This window comes from Protopterus annectens, chromosome 2.part0 (assembly GCF_019279795.1).
Source record: "Protopterus annectens isolate FY-2018-M chromosome 2.part0, PAN1.0, whole genome shotgun sequence".
NCBI lineage: Eukaryota > Metazoa > Chordata > Ceratodontiformes > Protopteridae > Protopterus > Protopterus annectens.
In genome coordinates this window covers 737,823,821-737,842,745 of record NC_056728.1, presented here as the reverse complement: position 1 = coordinate 737,842,745, position 18,925 = coordinate 737,823,821, and the positions used below count along the sequence as shown (strand labels likewise).

Here is an 18,925-nt window from a genome sequence, read left to right as displayed (position 1 = left end):
GGGGAGTGGTTGATCATACAGGAATTGGGGCTTTCATAAGGCAAGGATTTGTGTGGATGCTTCAGAGTTTATTGTTGATTGTTTTCTTGTAGTTGACGTATAGGGATAGTAGTGCTTGAAGCTTGAATTGTGAAGTGCTGGAATTTGTGTGAGTGATCAGCAGAATGTTTTGTTGTTTTCTCTGGTTGGAGTGACTGGATGACTGCTTGATGCATATAGAAGAGGAGCACTTGGTGCATGAGTGATTTATCATTTGTTGGACCTAGGGATAGGGGTGCTTGGTCCTGTTAACAGTTTGTGTGATCGATGAGGTATTTTTTGAGGAAGAAGTCTGAGTGTATATATATAGCTGTGTTTGCTGTAGGTTGTGTGAAATGTGTGTCAGTGTGTGTTTGGTGAGATAGGTCTTTGAGACTGTGACCTGAGCAGCATTTAATGAACTCTGATATTACATTTACATTTGGGTATGTAATCTCAGAGTTGATGATGTTCATAAGTTGTATACCAGCATTAAGACTGTATCACCATCTAATAAAGCTTACAGGATTTCTGGGTCGAACACTTTACCATCCCATGAATCTAGTTATCTCTTAAAAGATTCTAAGTTCTCACCTTCTCTAATATGAAGTGGTAAATTTTTCCATAATGTCATCAATCTTTGAGTTAAGTAAGAGTGATATAATTGAGTCATCGTAGTAGCTAAATCAAACAGCATAGCCTGATGTCTCCATGTTAAGCTACAGCTGTAAATTTTTATGTCCAGGATAGCTTGTAAACTAGGGTCATGAAGGACTGTAGTCATATTAACTTACCACAGATGTAACGATAATTAATAGTAAATAAATGAGAGGTTTGCATCTGTTATTCTAAGTGTAGTTTCTGTGAAGTAAAATTCTCTTCATGAATTTTCTTTGTACTCTGTCAAGGTAATTCAACTGATATACATTGTATATGCAAAAAATGTTATTGTACTGTAAGCTTGGCCTGATTTATAGTAATGTAAATGCCAGATTTATTGTGCTAAGATTTTTAAACCTGTATCCCATTTGATGCATAGATTTATTACTCATCAATTAAGCATGTGTACCAAAGGAAATATTGGCATTCATGATTATTCCAAGATCTTTATACTGGAGTAGTCCTTCAGTGGATGCTTTTAATTGCATATTTAAATGAAGAAAGAGACCACAGCTGTATTTGTTGCGAGTCACAGAGAAATTAAGTTTTCCCCACCCAAACACCCTTGTGCTGCTGTTTTTAAACTCCACTGTTTTTCTAGTTATCTGCCCCTTATGTTAATTTGACCACATATCTCCTTTCCCATTTGGCTATTTGAGAGTAAGCACAAAATTATCATTTTGTGAAATCATCCCCCTTCAACTATTTAAATTTATTGATCATCCCACAACCAGAATACAAAGTGCCTACCCCTTCAAATCTGTGTTGCTCTTTTAAAATTAGTGGTGCTCCATTAAGATAGCTAAAGCTTAAGTTATCCCCTCTTTCGTATCTAACTGCTTAGTGCACACTGCAACTATTACAGAATTAACCCATTTTTACATCTTACCTTTAAAATCTGCAACATCTACTCCAAGACCACCAGTTACTGGTGAGCCCACATTCTGCCTCTCAGTAGTCATATTGGGATTAGTTCTTCTGTTTTGCTCCTTGTGAGAGAAAGAGCAAAGTAACATTGTTTCCTGGAGCCTGCTGATCACTGGAAAGCCTAATAACAGCTTCACAAGTTCCAGTTTGGAATTTATGTTTATACTTTGCTCCTGGTGAGAGTGCATATATTCCTGACTCTTTCTGGTTGGGAAGTGAGGGTCTTTGCTTGATCTTTGTGATTGGTCTGGTTGCTATTCAAGGAATCTACCAGGAAAAGGCTACAACAAGCCTACAGACCCTTACACCATCTTGGTCAAGACTGTGGATCACCAAACAGGCTGTAGCCTGTTTCTCATCTTGGGATTGGTGCTACTCTTTTGCTTTTGGTGAGAGAAGAAGCAAAGGAGCATTGTATCCCAACAGAGTGAAGCTATGGTGAGACCAGTACTAGTAGAAGCCAGGCAGTAGCCATTCAGGTGACTACCCTCTTTTCATCATTCTTGACAAGCTAATTCTTTGTTTTCAAAGTACCACTTGATTTGCTTCCAACTTCAGAATATCTGCCTAAACACTTTATCCATAAGTCATCAGGCTGTACTTATTTGTTTCACCTCAGGTGTTTGGCAGTGCCCTATGTAGTCACAAGCATCTGGAGTTGACATTTTTCTTTAAAAACACCATTGAAATTTCACCAATACCTAGTTGCACACAGGACAACTAGCTTGCAGTGACAAGCACTGCCCCCAGAGTTGTAAACCGGATATTCCTGACATTACTTTATACTCTCACTTCAACTATGTAATCAATAAAAAATTCTGTTGTCATGGATATGAACTTCCCCATTACCTCCATTAGCAGCTTGGAGGATATGGGCATCCAGAGGCAATGTAGAAATTACCTCATGCTTACTGACAAACCAGTTAATTCTCAAACAAACTGATATGGTATGAGAGATGTATTTACACAATGTCACTGGAGGCAAAGCTCTCACACTCCTAATATCAATATGGTTGTCAGTAGTATACACATTGCACCCATCACACACAATGCAAAGCAGACACATAGACCCACATATGCTGAGGCACTTAAATGTAACCTTGCTAAACCCCAAAGACCCCCTAGACAAAGTATACATAAATACCCTCAGCAACCCTGAATGCACTCTTTCAAAACACCCATATCAGCACATAGAGCCACATATCATGGAGCCTCTACTTCTAAGCCCATAAGGCAAGCCACCAACACAGTCAGACATTTTGGTCATTGAAGACTCCATTTTGACCCACTGATATCCCTGTCACCAAGCTGGCTAAATAGAAAGCCAGTCAGTTGCTTATCAGGAGCTAGGATCCTCCACATTATGCATTCACTCAGATTGGATCACAAGTATCAGTATGACTCAGTCATAGTCCATGTGGGTGTAAATGACCTGAGATGTACCTCCCTAGACTACATGAATAGAGACATCATGGAGCTCTTGGAATATGTGTCCCAGGTTGGTATGAGCCTAGCACTGAGCAACATTTTACCTTCTCCAAGGATGATGCCACAATATGAACAACAGATGAGTGACTTTAATAGTTGTCTTAGCTTCTGGTGTCATTTGAAGGGGGTGCAATATTTGTCAGCTTGGAAGGAGATGGTCAACAGATCACACTGCTTTGCCAGGAATGATTTGCACCTTTCCCCTCTAGGCTTTCAAAAATATCATCCTCCCCCATAGTGCCTTTTTAGGCCCTTTTAGAGAATCTTTGCTAGGAGTCTAAACAAAAACCTCCACTCCCTAGAAGCTCACCTTAGAGAATGCTGATGTCTATGAGGTCACTGAGACATGGTTTAAGGCCTTGGAGAGCACTATTGACTGTGCAGGGTTGTAATGCTTTCCACACATTTAGACCAGCTACTACACAGATGGGGAGTAAAGGTGGAGATATCTCTATTTACATCAAAAATAAATATACCTCAAGGCTGGTCAAACAGGACAATGCAGTTGAGCTTCTCCATATTCAAATCAACATAGGAAAAGTCCAATACTTCCTTGCAAGCTATAGGTCTCTCTCTGTGATCCAGGAAACTCATACCATGTATTTAAACTTGATGGTAACACTCACCATCCAACTCAATGCCATATTCATGGGCGACTTTAATTACCTCACTGTTAACTGGGAATCATATACAACACCAAACATAGAAGCACAGGGATTCCAGGATTTTGCATACACAAACTTCCTGGACCAGACTGTCAGTACATCAACAAGGGGTGCAGCCATAATGGAGCTGGTCCACACTAATATGGGAGAATGCTGCACATCCCCTAGTGTAATGTCTAAGGTCAGACCACAAATGGTCTCCTTTGAAGTAAAAATAAAACCTGGAACCCTAGCTAACTTTGGAATACTCAGGCACTACTCTAAGGCTAACTTTTTCTACTATTATGTACATTTCAAGTCCCCATAAACCCTGAACAACACTGCTGCCTATGAAGAACAGTTCACAGAAACCCTATGCAAGCATGTTAATAGCTGCAGAGCGGCAGCTGTACCCACCAGGAAGAAGTACAGATATAAGTAAGAAAACAAGCCACCCTGGTGGAATCACTGCATCAAAGGGCTATATAACAGAAGGAAGAAAATCATGGCAAAAATTAGAAGGTCCAGCATCTAGCAGGATAAAAGTATTCTCATCAAACTAAGCAAATAGCTCAGAGGACAAATAAAGTCTGCCAAAGCAAAGTTTGAGGTAAATTTGACCTCCCAGGCCAAGGGCAACTACAAGGCATTTTTAGCTGTGTCTGCAACCTCAAAGGCAATGCACAATTGTGTGCAGAGCTCATTGTAAAAGGAGCCACCTATACCGAGCCAAAAGATATAGCAAACCTACTGGCTGAGAAATTCAGCTCCAACTTTACCCCTCTCGCTCCATCAAACTTTTCTCAGGAAATACCATTAAATATAACTCCCTCTGCTGTCACTTGGGAACAGGTCCTTAATGCTCTCTCTATGGCCAAGAACACTGCATCAGTGGGCCCAGACAGTATCCTAAGATGCCTTCTAAATAGCATGAAACGTGATCTATCAGGCCATCTGGAATTGCTATTTAACAGTAGCCTCCAAACCGGCTTCATGCCTTATGAATGGGGAGCAGCAACAGTCATCTCTCTGCACAAACGTGGGCCATCTGCAGACCAATAAGTCTTACTAGTCTCATATTCAAAGCCATGGAAAGAATGATCAGGGAAATGATCAGTAAGACATGGAAAACCTTCAGACACTGGACCCAACCCAATGTGGTTTCTTCAAGGGCAGGTCATGCCTACACAGCCTGGTGGACTTCTTTGAGAAGGTCATAAAAGCAGTAGATGAGGGCAAAATGGTTCACACATTCTACCTTTACCTGGTCAAGGCATTTGATGCAAACTCCCATTTGGGCATTGTTGACAAACTTAAGAGATTAGGTACAAACCCTTATGTAACCCAGTGGATAACCAGCTGGCTCACTTACAGGACCCAACAAATTATGGGGAGTCTACATCTACAAAGAGAGCAGTCACAAGTGGAGTCCCTCTGTGATTTATGCTGGGACTGCTCCTTTTGGCATATGCTTCTCTGTAGTTAAGGGGGATCACTTCTGTGGCTCTGCTCAACAGTGGCACAGGAAATTAATTTTCTTGGGTGGCGAAAGCCAAGGGTACCTTTGGCTAGGCTTATATAGGCCCTAGGGCCAATAGCCTAGTACCTACCTATGAACATCAGTGTCCTCTGGCTGAAGATTGGAAATTAGGAGCTGTCATTGAATCACTCACCAACACAAATGTTCTCCAGGAAGGGCTGACACAGACAAATGTGGTGCCAGAACCATGGACTAAAACTAAATTCCAAGATATGCATAATAGTATCCTTTGGGAAGTCATCCGCCCCTGGTAACTATCATATTGACAACACACCCCTAAGAGGTGACCTAGTAGACAGGGACGTGGGGCCACACACAAAGTACAGTTTTGTACCTACCATAAATGTAGATGTTCGAGTGTAGACACTGCTGCAGTCATTACACTTGGGTTATCCTGCCGTCAGGTGGTTCCCCAGTCGGCCTGAGTTCCAAAGTCTTGGTCTGGTGTCGGTTGCTGTCGCCTCCTCCCTGACATCAGTACGGCAGGGGTATAAAAGATGCAGCCTACGCCATTTCCTTCAGTTTTTCTTGCCCCAGATGTCAGGTGCCCCCAAATAGGTAGGCAATTTATATTGCTAATAAAACATACATAAGAAAAGCAAACAACAACTTTCAGCTACCAGCAAATACTCCCCATAGGTGGTAAAGGGTAGAAGACATAGGTATGTACCAGCAAGTAAGACGGGAAGGAGGGAGGGTAACCTGGACTGCAGCAGTGTATACACTCGAACATCTACATTTATGGTAGGTACAAAACTGTACTATGCTCATCGTGTTACACTGCTGCAGTCATTACACTTGGGTAGAATTCCAAAGCTGAGGTAGGGAGGCTGGTTCCATAAGGCATTAGTGGTGGCTATTAGGCCCTGCAGCACTGCAGTGGCGAAACCAGCTCTGGATTTAGAGTAAAGAGGCAGATGGTAATGCTTGGTGAAGATATGCACAGAACTCCATGTTGTTGCTTCCAAAATATCCTTGGTAGGCACTCCTCTGAGGTAGGCAGTTTAAGTGGCTGTTGCCCTAGTGGATTGAGATCTAATGCTGCTAGGTACAGGTTTCCCATGGTGTGTATAGCGAAAACGTATAGAATGTCCTATCCATTTTTAAATAGTCTGTTTAGAAATGGCTTTTCCCTGTGCTCCTGCAGCATATGCTACCAATAATTGCTCAGATTTTCTGAAAGCTTTGGTTTTGTCCAAGTAGAAGCGTAACTGCCTATGAATGTCCAAAGAATGCAGTAGTCTCTCCCCTTTATTCTGTGGTTTTGGATAAAAAGTTGGCAAGTGAATAGTTTGGTAAAAAGTTGGCAAGTGAATAGTTTGGTTTAGAGCCACACTTGATACCACCTTTGGCATAAACGTAGGGTTAGTTCTTAAAGACACCCTGTCCTGGTGGAAAATGAGGAAAGGTTCGACTGCCATTAGTGCCTGTAATTCTGAAACTCTTCATGCTGATGTTATTGCCAGGAGCAGAGCAGATGTTCTTCGTCTCACATTGCTGCAGTCATAACCTGTGGGTAGTCCGCTGTCCTCGATTGGCCCGAATACCAAAGAGCTGGGCTGGCGTCGGTCATTGTCGCCTAGAGCTGACGTCAGTACGTCGTAGTACATAAGCGCATGACCGACGCCATATCCTCTGTCTTTCTTGCCGCTGGTCCAAGCAGAAGCAGCGTTGCAAGTGCCGTTGGCGCTCTGAAATTTTAATTTATCGAGTTTCAGACCAAAGACCAAGTTATTAAGTACCGCTAGAAATCTTTGTCTTTTCTTGCCTCAGTTATCCGGATGTCAGAAAAAATTAATAATTGCATTTCTTGTGGGAAACAGATACCTCATAGGATTTTCATTCTTTCTGTATTCCTTGCTTAGGGCCTGCGCACGACGTGGTCGGGTGTCGCTTTTGTGCTAGATTTAACAAGCGCACCATTAAACGGAGATTAGACTGTGCCAGGCTTGTTTTTGGTAAAAGGTGTAACTATAACATGCCGTCGGATCCTCCGACGCCCACCGCTAAAAGCGAAGATAAGTCTAAACCGGATGAGTCGTCCGTTGCGGACGCCGGTTCTACGGAGCCTCCGGTTGAACCTGTGGATCCTGCCGAGGGTTCGGCTGAATTCCATGGGGAACCTGAGAGTTGGCCTCTCAGGAGTTAGGCCCGGCTGAAGGTGCTTCTCAGGTGTCTGTAGTTCCATCTTTACAGAAGGTTATTAGGCCTTCTACTTCAGTGGCTAAAGCCCATACTAAGGCCAAACCTTGTCATGTTGGCCCTGGTCATAGTTCTAGTTCTCCAGGCCCTGTTCCTAAAAAGCATATGTTAAAAATGGCTGAGGACTTGATTACTTTGATCAGGGGTTCTATGCCCCCCCAGAGAAGAGGCCTAGGGTGGAGGCAGATTTAGAGGGGATGGATCATTCCTCGGACTACTCTGATTCCTCAGCTGAAGAAATTCAGGAATTCCCTTCTTATTTGGATTCGGATGCGGAGGACTCCTGTCCTTCTGCTTCTCCTCCAGAGGATTTTTCTTTTTCTGAGAGTTTGCATTCCATGAGGGAGCATTTCAAGTGGGAAGGTCAGGATTTTCGGATTCTCGAAACGCTCAGGGAATTTTTGTTTCTGCCACAGCATAGGCCCTTGGCTATTCCTCCTGTCTTAGAAGTTGTTCAGGATGTTTTTTCTGAATCTTCCCTTAATCCTGATTCTTTACCTCCTGCCCCTGTCAAGCCAGACAGGTATTATAGAGTTCCTGAAGCACATAAGTATTTGTACAAGAGTCCTAGAGCTGATCCAGAAACTATTACTCAAGGTCCGAAAGGTATTAGGGCTTCTGTGGCTAAGAATCCAGTTCCTTTGGATAAAGATTCTAGAGCTTTAGATAAATGGGGGAAAAAAGTGTACATCTCCTCTACGTTAGCTATGAGGGCTTTGAATTGCCAATTTCATATGCTGAAGTATCAGAATTTTTTGTTAGGTCAATTGAAATCTAAGGTGGATGCTTTATCTGAGGGTATAGAGTGTCAGGAGCTCCAGGAGTTGGTTCATGCATCAGATCAAGTTGGCAAGCATTCTTTGCAGTGTGGCTTCGATGCTCTTCAGGCTGCATCCAGGGTGGCTGCTACAGGTTCAGTTATTCGTAGACATGCCTGGCTTAAGGATCAAAATTTGTCAGAGCATGTTAAGGCTCGGATTTTGGATGCTCCTCTTCAATCTGAAGTACTTTTTGGTCCTAATGTGGAATCGGTTTTGAAAAAGATGGAAGATAAGGCTAAGTCTATGCAGACGGTCAAAGATTTTATGCAGGTGCAGCCCCCTAAGTTTAGTAGGAATTGGCATGCTAGAGGATGGTCTTTTCCTTCGTCGGATTATCAGTCTAAGGGCAGGTCCAGGCGTGGTAGAGGCAGAGCTCACGCTCAGGGTACTTTCAGACCTAGGACTTGGAGTTCTCCTGCACAGTCTTCTGGTGAGGGCAGGGGTCAGCCTTTTCGTAAACAGACCCAATGACCTGTATCTTCCGCTGCCAGACCCTTCTCTACTGGCAGCTCCTCTAGGAGGAAAGTTGGGACTTTTCAAACAAAACTGGCATTTGGTCACCCAGGACAAATGGGTGTTGGATATAATAAATCACGGGTACAAGTTTTATTTTCACACTTTTCTTCCTTTCAAAGGCATGCCGGATGTGCCTCCTCAGCAAAGGATGGAGGCTCTGGAGCAAATTTCTTTACTTTTACAGATGGGGGCAATTCAGGTGGTCCCTCCATCAGAAGTAGGCCTAGGTTTTTATTCCCGTTTATTCCTAGTGCCAAAGAAAGGAAACACTTGGAGGCCAATTCTGGATTTGTCCATTCTCAATACCTACCTAGACATTCCAAAGTTCAAGATGTTAACATTACAACAACTTCTACCTATGCTGGGTGAAGATCATTGGATGGTAACCCTGGATCTCAAAGAGGCCTATCTTCACATCCCTATCAGGCCCAGCTGCAGGAGATTCCTGAGATTTCAGGCTGGTACTTCTCATTATCAGTTCTCTGCATTGCCCTTTGGTTTATCTACTGCGCCCAGCAGAGAGGAATACAAATTTATCCTTATCTGGACGATTGCCTGATTCTTGCTCAAAACAGACAAGTTACTACAACATCTCCAGTATGTAATGGAAGTTTTAAGGTGCCTAGGGTATTCTGTGAACAAAATAAAATCCAGTCTAGTGCCCTCTCAGGACATGTGCTTTCTGGGTGTGAGACTGAATACAGCTTCTCAGATGGCGTTTCTGACCCCAGACAAACAAAGAACTCTTCATCTATACTTCCAGCAGTTATCAGTAATGTCCAGGCTGACTGCAAGGACAGTCCTTCAAGCCTTGGGGTTCATGGCATCTTGCATTCTAGTACTTCCCAATGCCAAGCTGCATATGAGGAAGCTACAGTGGTATCTCAAAAGTGTGTGGACTCAACACTGCCACGGTTTGGACACTGTGATTCGGATTATACCTTGCATCCAGAAGGAATTCTTGTGGTGGGCTCAGGAATGTCACCTAAACAAGGGACTCTCTGTGACCTGACCAGTGGCGAGTCAGATCCTAACGACGGATGCCTCGAACTTGGCTTGGGGAGCACACTTCAATGGGAAATGGATACAGGACATGTGGCCTCCCAAACTACTACATTTGCATATCAACATGAAGGAGTTGTTAGCAGTCCAATTTGCTTTGATGGCCTTCAAGGACCTCCTTCAGCCGGGACAGGTGTTGATTCAAACAGACAACACAACAGTCATGTGGTACATCAACAAGCAGGGGGGGAACCCATTCCTACCCTCTTTGCAGACAAGCAATGATTTTGTGGGAGACTGCTCTGAGTTTGCAAATCAATCTTCAGGCACGGTTTCTGCCAGGAGCACAGAACTCCCTAGCAGATGTATTGAGCAGGCGAATTGTGGATCCCCACGAGTGGAAGCTGGATCCTCAGGTATTCAAACAATTGACCGTGGCTAGGGGAACTCCAGACATAGATCTGTTCGCTTCTCCACTGAATTTTCAACTGCCAAAATTTTGCACAAAGATGTTCCACCCAAATGCTTGGAAAGTGGATGCTCTATCTTTCAGTTGGAGCAACCTTCACGTTTATGCTTTTCCTCCTCTGCCTCTTCTTCCCAAGGTACTTTTGAAAGTCAGGCGGGACAAGCCTTGCATGATTCTAATAGCACCAGATTGGCCACGTCAGCATTGGTATCCTCTGTTGAGGAGTTTAATTCAGGAGCCTCCTTGGCTTCTGCCACAGGTTCCTCATTTGTTATCCCAGTCAAACAATCATTTTCTCAATGTTCGGGTGCAGTCCCTGCATCTGACAGCCTGGCGTATTCTGTGATGGAGCCGGTGGGATCTCAGCTTCCTCAACAGGTTTTAGATGTCATTTTGGAAGCCAGGCGGCCTAGTACTAGAAAAGTTTATGCTGATAAATGGAAGAGATTTTTTCTTTGGTGCACAGCAAAGGGCTTTGATGATGTTCTTCATTCCACATTGCTGCAGTCCTAACTATTGGGGTAGTCCGCTGTCCAGTCGGCCCGAATACCAAAGTATATGGCTGACGGTCAGGGCGCATTAGACTGACGCCAGTACGCCAGGGTACTAATGCGCATGACCGGCCATATCCTCAGTCTTTTTTGCCGCATGGTCCGATGCAGAAGCAATTTTGCGAGTGCAGGTTGGCGTTCTGAAAGTTTCTGAAGTCAGAGTTTCAGACCGAATCAAAGTTGGCTAAGTACCCCGTTGGGGAATATTTTGATGTTCTTCATTCCACATTGCTGCAGTCCTAACTATTGGGTAGTCCGCTGTCCAGTCGGCCCGAATACCAGAGTATATTGACGCCGGTCAGGGCGCATTAGACTGACGCCAGTACGCCAGGGTACTAATGCGCATGACCGACGCCATATCCTCAGTCTTTTGCCGCATGGTCCGATGCAGAAGCAGTTTTGCGAGTGCAGGTTGGCGTTCTGAAATATTTCAAGTCGGAGTTTCAGACCGAATCGAGTTGGCTAAGTACCCGCTGGGGAACATTTTGGTTTTTCTTGCCTCAGTATTTAACCGATGTCAGAAAAGTGAATAACTGTATTTCTTGTGGGAAACAGATACCTCATAGGGATTACCATACCTTGTGTATACCTTGTTTAGGGCCTGAGCACGACGTTGTTGGATGCCGCCTTGTGCTAGGTTTAACAAACGCACTATTAAGAGACGGTTAGACTGTGCCAGGTTAGTGTTTGGGAAGCGTTGTAATTATAAAATGCCGCCGGATGCTCCGCCGCTTTCCCAAGAAGCGCAAGGACAAAACAGCGCCTAGGTTGATGAACCGCAGTCCCGGACGCCGGTTCTTTAGAAGGCTCAGTGGAGCCAGAGGTTTTGCCAGGAGTTTCTTTGGAGTCTCAGGCAGAGACTTTACTGTTACAGGATGTGCCTTCTCAGGAGGTAGGCCAGGCTGAGGGGGCTTCTCAGGTAACTGTTCTTCCCTCTCTTCCCAAGGTAGTTAGAGCCTCTCCTTCTGTTGCCAAAACTTCTTTGAGAGGTAGGCCAAGTTTAGCTTCAGTGGGGGCTTCTCCTAGCACTTCTGGTTCTGTGCCTAAGAAACATATGCTTAAAATGGCAGATTTGATTACTATGATTAGAGGTTCTATGCCCCCTCCTGATAAGAGGCCTAGGGTGGAACCTGAGTTTGATAGTTTTGAACAGTGTTCAGAGGCTTCTGAGTCTTCTGTGAAGATTTGCAGGAGTATCCTCCTTATTCTGATTCTGATGTGGATGATTCCACTCCTACAGGTTCTCCTCCTGAGGATTTCTCATTTTCAGAGACTCTGCATTCCATGAGGGAGCACTTTAAATGGGAAGGCCAGGATTACTCTGATTCCAGGAAAAGGCTTAGGGAATTCTTGTTTTACCCCAGCATAGGCCCTTAGCTATACCTCCTGTGTTGAATGTGGTGGAAGATGTTTTGCAGAGGCTTCCCTGAACCCTGATTCTTTGCCTCCTGCTCCTGTTAAACCTGATAGGTACTATAGGGTGCCTGAAGCTCATAAGTATCTTTTTAAGAGTCCTAGGGCAGACCCGGAAACTGTTTCTCAGAGACCTAAAGGTGTTAAGGCCTCTGTGGTTAAAAACCCTGTTCCCACTGATAAAGAGGCAAGGGCTTTGGATAGATGGGGAAAGAAAGTGTATACTTTTTCCACTTTAGCCATGAGGGCGTTGAATTGTCAGTTTCACATGCTAAAATATCAAAATTATCTCCTTTCACAACTGAAATCTAAGGTGGATGCTTTGGCGGAAGGTATTGAGTGTAAAGAGTTGCTGGATTTAGTTCATGTGTCTGAACAAGTGGGTAAGCATTCTTTGCAATGTGGTTTTGATGCTGTACAGGCCTCCTCGAGGGTGGCTGCCACTAGTTCTGTTCTTCGCAGGCATGCCTGGTTGAGGGATCAGAATTTAGCTGAGCATGTTAAGACAAGGATTTTGGATGCTCCTTTACAGTCTGATGTGTTGTTTGGTTCGCCTGTGGAAGCAGTTTTAAAGAAAATGGAGGACAAAGCTAAGTCTATGCAAACTGTTAAAGATTTTTGCAGGTGCAGCCACCAAGTTTAGTAGAAATTGGCCTACTAAGGGATGGACATATCCTGCTTATGATTCCCAGTCTAGGGGTAGGTCTAGACGTGGTAGGGGCAGAGCTCAAGGTTCTTTTAGGCCTAGAACAGGAGTTCACCTGCTCAGACTTCTGGTGAGGGCAGGGTCAGTCCTTTCGTAAACAGACCCAATGACCTGCCTTTTCAGCTGCCAGTAGATTCTCGCCTGGCAGCTCCTTTGGGAGGAAGACTGTCTCTTTTCAAAGAAAATTGGGATTTAATTACTCAAGACAGATGGGTGTTGGATATCATTCACCACGGTTACAGGTTTTATTTCCATACATTGCCCCTTTCAAAGGCATGCCAGACGTTCCTCCTCCACAAAGGAAAGAGGCTCACAAGCAAATTTCTCTGTTACTCCAAATAGGGGCCATTCAGCCAGTCCCTGTATCAGAAAGGGGCCTAGGATTTTATTCTCGCCTGTTCCTAGTACCAAAGAAGGGGAACACGTGGAGACCAATTTTGGATTTATCTATCCTCAACACTTATCTGGACATTCCCAAGTTCAAGATGTTGACGTTACAACAGCTTTTACCTCTGCTGGGCAAAGATCACTGGATGGTAACTTTAGATCTCAAGGAAGCTTACCTTCATGTGCCTATAAGACTAAGTTGCAGGAAGTATCTGCTGAGCTGGAAATTCTCATTATCAGTTCTCTGCATTGCCCTTTGGCTTATCTACTGCGTCCAGAGTATTCACAAAGGTTCTGGCTCCAGTGATAGCTTACTTCAGGCTAAAAGGAATTCAAATCTATTCTTACTTGGACGACTGCCTGATTCTGGCTCAAGAAAAGGAAGACCTTCTACAGCATCTGGAATATGTTATAGCAGTGCTAAGATGCCTAGGGTATTCTGTGAACGAAATAAAGTCCAGTCTAGTACCCTCTCAAGACATGTGCTTTCTGGGTGTGAGACTGAATACAGCAGCCCAGATGGCCTTTTTAACCCCGGACAAACAAAAGAGTCTATCCCTTTACTTCCATCAACTATCTCATCAGTCCGTGCTGACTGCAAGGACAGTCCTTCAAGCATTAGGGTTCATGGCATCTTGTATTCTGGTGCTTCCCAATGCCAAACTGCATATGAGGAAGCTGCAATGGTATCTCAAAATGTATGGACACAGCACTGCCAGGATTTGGACACTGTCATTCAAATAATACCTTGCCTTCAAAAGAATTTTTGTGGTGGGCTCAGGAATGTCACCTAAACAAGGGACTCTCTGTGACCCGGCCAGAGGCGAGTCAGATTTTAACGACAGATGCCTCGGACATTGCTTGGGGAGCTCATCTAAATGGAAAGTGGATACAAGACAAGTGGCCTGCCAGACTACAGCATCTACATATCAACATGAAGGAGATGTTAGCAGTCCAGTTTGCATTAATGGCTTTCAAGGAGTTACTTCTTCCAGGGCAGGTGTTGATTCTAACAGACAACGCAACTGTCATGTGGTACATCAACAAACAAGGGGGAACACATTCTTATCCTCTATGCAGGCAAGCAATGATTTTATGGGAGACTGCCAGCTTGCAACTAACTCTTCAGGCAAGGTTTCTGCCGGAGCACAGAACTCCTTAGCAGATGTGTTAAGCAGACAAATCATGGATCCCCACGAGTGGAAACTGGATCTTCATGTATTTCAAAAATTGACAGTGTCATGGGGAACTCCAGACATAGATCTGTTCGCTTCTCCACTAAACCACCAGCTGCCAAAGTTTTGCACAAAGGGGTTTCATCACACAGCTTGGAAAGTGGATGCTCTTTCTTTCAGTTGGAAAAATCTTCATGTGTATGCCTTTCCACCTCTGCCTCTTCTTCCAAAGGTGCTCTAAAGGTCAGACAAGACAAGCCAAGGATGATTTTAATAGCTCCAGATTGGCCTCGCAACACTGGTACCCACTACTAAGGAGTCTGGTAAGGAAGCCTCCATGGCCTTTACCTTTGATTCCACACCTGTTATCTCAGAAGGACGGTCATCTGCTCAATGTCAAGCTTCACTCTCTTCATCTAACAGCCTGGCATATTCTGTGTTGAAACACAGCAGGTCTCAACTTCCTCAACAAGTTTTAAATGTGATTATGGAAGCTAGAAGACCTAGTACAAGGAAAGTGTACAGAAAAATGGAAGAGGTTTTTATTTTGGAGTACAGCAAAGAATTTGGAGATTTCTGAGCCTAATTTGAGTGTGGCTCTTCAATATCTTACTGAGTTATTGGACAAAGGTTTGTCCTTCTCTTCCATTAAGATTCATGCTGCAGCAATTTCAGCTCACTATGATTGTGACCCACCATTGTTTTCGCATCCTTTGTTCAAGCAGTTTCTTAGAGGGGCAAAGAATATAAGACCCCACGTAGAGCTCCTACTCCTGCTTGGGATCTCAATTTTGTGTTGGAAAAACTTACTCTACAACCTTTTGAGCTCGGCTACTGCTGAATTGAAATACTTGTCATGGAAGACTGCTTTTCTGTTGGCTATTACTTCTGCAAGAAGGGTGTCTGAGTTGCAGGCCCTTATGGCAGTAGAGCCCTTTTGATTTTCCATAAGTATAGGGTATCATTACGCACTAATCCTTCCTTTATGCCTAAGGTGGTTTCTAGTGTGGCTTTAAACCAAACTATTCATTTGCCTACTTTTTATGCAGACCCCCAAAATAAAGGGGAAAAGATTTTGCACACTTTAGATGTACACAGGCAATTGCTATTATTTAAGCAGGACTAAGGATTTTAGGCAGTCTCAGCAGCTGTTTGTTTCTTTTGCTTTGAGTTCGCAGGGCAAGCCTGTGTCAAAACAAACTATTTCTAGGTGGATTGGGTTTTGCATTGCATTTTGTTATTCCCATCATGGCAAGGAGATTCCAGCTGGGATTAGGCCTCATTCCACTAGGGCTACTGCCACTTCAACAGCATTTCTAAGGGGTGGCAACTAAGGATATTTTGGAGGCAGCTACTTGGAGTTCAGTACATACTTTCTCTAAGCATTATCACCTTCCTCTCTACTCTAAGTCTAGGGCTGGTTTTGCCACAGCTATTTTGCAAGGCATGTTGTCAGCTCCTGCTTCTTTATGATTTGCCAGCCTCCCTTACCTCTGCTTTGGGATTCTACCCAATAGTTAGGACTGCAGCAATGTGGAATGAAGAACATAGTACAGTTTTGTACCTACCATAAATGTAGATGTTCGAGGATCCACATTGCTGCAGTCCAATTTACCCTCCCTCCTTCCCCTCTGTGTTTAGGGGTGGTTGTGTAGGTGAGGTTATATGCTGATATTTTTGTATATATTTTTGTATATATTGTACATATTTTTGGTGCAGGTATTTTGGGCCTTGTCTTTTTAGGGTCTTCTGACATCTGGGGCAAGAAAAGACTGAGGATATGACGCCGGTCATGCGCATTAGTACCCTGACGCTGACGCCAGTCTAATGCGCCCTGACCGACGTCAGCCATATACTCTGGTATTCGGGCCGACTGGACAGCGGACTACCCAATAGTTAGGACTGCAGCAATGTGGATCCTCGAACATCTACATTTATGGTAGGTACAAAACTGTACTTTTTTTCTTGCCTCAGTATTTAACCGGATGTCAGAAAAAGTGAATAACTGTATTTCTTGTGGGAAACAGATACCTCATAGGGATTACCATACTTTGTGTATACCTTGTTTAGGGCCTGAGCACGACGTTGTTGGATGCCGCTCTTGTGCTAGATTTAACAAACGCACTATTAAGAGAAGGTTAGACTGTGCCAGGTTAGTGTTTGTGAACGCTAATTATAAAATGCCGCCGGATGCTCCGACGCCGCTTCGCTAAAAACGCAAAGATAAAGCAGCAAAGCCTAGGTGGAGGAACCGACAGTCCCAGACGTCGGTTCTTTGGAAGGCTCAGTGGAGCCGGAGGTTTTGCCAGGTGTCTCTTTGGAGTCTCAGGAAGAGACTTTACTGTTGCAGGATGTATCCTCTCAGGAAGTAGGCCAGGCTGAGGGGGCTTCTCAGGTGGCTGTTCTTCCCTCTTCCTAAGGTGGTTAGAGCCTCCTTCAGTTTCCAAGGCTTCTTTGAGGGGCAGGCCAAGTTTAGCCTCTGTGGGGGTTTCTCCTAGTACTTCAGGATCTTTGCCTAAGAAACATATGCTTAAAATGGCAGAGGATTTGATTACTATGATTAGGGGTTCTATGCCCCCTCCTGATAAGAGGCCTAGGGTGGAACCTGAGTTTCAGAGTTTTGAGCAATGCTCGGAGGCTTCGAGTCTTCGGTTGAAGACTTGCAGGAGTACCTCCTTATTCTGATTCTGATGTGGATGATTCTACTCCTTCTGCTTCTCCTCCTGAGGATTTTTCATTTTCAGAGACTCTGCATTCCATGAGGGAGCATTTTAAATGGGAAGGTCAAGATTTCTCTGATTCCAGGAAAAGGCTTAGGGAATTCTTGTTTTACCCCAGCATAGGCCTTTAGCTATACCTCCTGTTTTGAATGTGGTGGAAGATGTGTTTGCAGAGGCTTCCCTGAATCCTGATTCTTTGCCTCCTGCCCCAGTTAAACCGGATAGGTATTATAGGGTGCCTGAAGCTCATAAGTATCTTCTTAAGAGTCCTAGGGCAGACCCAGAAACTGTCTCTCAGGGGCCTAAAGGTGTGAAGGCCTCAGTTGTTAAAAATCATGTCCCTCCTGATAAAGAGGCAAGGGCTTTGGATAGATGGGGAAAGAAAGTGTATACTTCTTCCACTTTGGCCATGAGGGCGTTGAATTGTCAGTTTCACATGTTAAAATATCAGAATTATCTTCTTTCACAGTTGAAATCTAAGGTGGATGCTCTGGCTGAAGGTATTGAGTGTAAAGAGTTGCAGGATTTAGTTCATGTGTCTGAACAGGTAGGTAAGCATTCTTTGCAGTGTGGTTTTGATGCTGTACAGGCCTCCTCCAGGGTGGCTGCCACTGGTTCTGTTCTTCGTAGGCACGCCTGGCTGAGAGATCAGAATTTAGCTGAGCATGTTAAGACAAGGATTTTGGATGCTCCTTTACAGTCTGATGTGTTGTTTGGTTCGCCTGTGGAAGCAGTTTTGAAGAAAATGGAGGACAAGGCTAAGTCTATGCAAACTGTTAAAGATTTTTTACAGGTGCAGCCTCCGAAGTTTAGTAGAAATTGGCCTACTAAGGGATGGACTTATCCTGCTTATGATTCCCAGTCTAGGGGTAGGTCTAGACGTGGTAGGGGCAGAGCTCAGGGTTCTTTTAGGCCTAGGACAGGGAGTTCCCCTGCTCAGACTTCTGGTGAGGGCAGGGGTCAGTCCTTTCGTAAGCAGACCCAATGACCTACCTTTCAGCTGCCAGTACGTTCTTGCCTGGCAGCACCTTTGGGAGGAAGGCTGTCTGTGCAAAGAAAATTGGGATTTAATTACCCAAGACAGATGGGTTCTGGATATTATTCACCACGGTTACAGGTTTTATTTCCATACCTTGCCTCCTTTCAAAGGCATGCCAGACATTCCTCCTCTTCAAAGGACAGAGGCTCACAAGCAAATTTCTCTGTTGCTCCAAATAGGGGCCATTCAGTCAGTTCCTGTGCCGAAAGGGGCCTAGGATTTTATTCTCGCCTGTTCCTAGTACCAAAGAAGGGGAACACGTGGAGACCAATTCTGGATTTATCTATCCTCAACACTTATCTGGACATTCCCAAGTTCAAAATGTTGACGTTACAACAGCTTTTACCTCTGCTGGGCAAGGATCACTGGATGGTAACTTTAGATCTCAAGGAAGCTTACCTTCATGTGCCAATCAGACTAAGTTGCAGGAAGTATCTGCGTGAGCTGGAAATTCTCATTATCAGTTCTTTGCATTGCCCTTTGGCTTATCTACTGCGCCCAGAGTATTCACAAAGGTTCTGGCTCCAGTGATAGCTTACTTCAGGCTAAAAGGAATCCAAATCTATCCTTACTTGGACGACTGCCTGATTCTGGCTCAAGAAAAGAAGATCTTCTACAGCATCTGGAATTTGTCATAGCAGTGCTAA

At 44.2% G+C, this 18,925-nt stretch overlaps 1 protein-coding gene across 1 annotated transcript in view; it reads left to right on the top strand.

Moving 5' to 3' along the window:
* The window catches only part of MANBA (mannosidase beta), an 894,686-nt gene that overhangs the window by 412,942 nt on the left and 462,819 nt on the right, over positions 1 to 18,925 (top strand). The window lies entirely within an intron of this gene.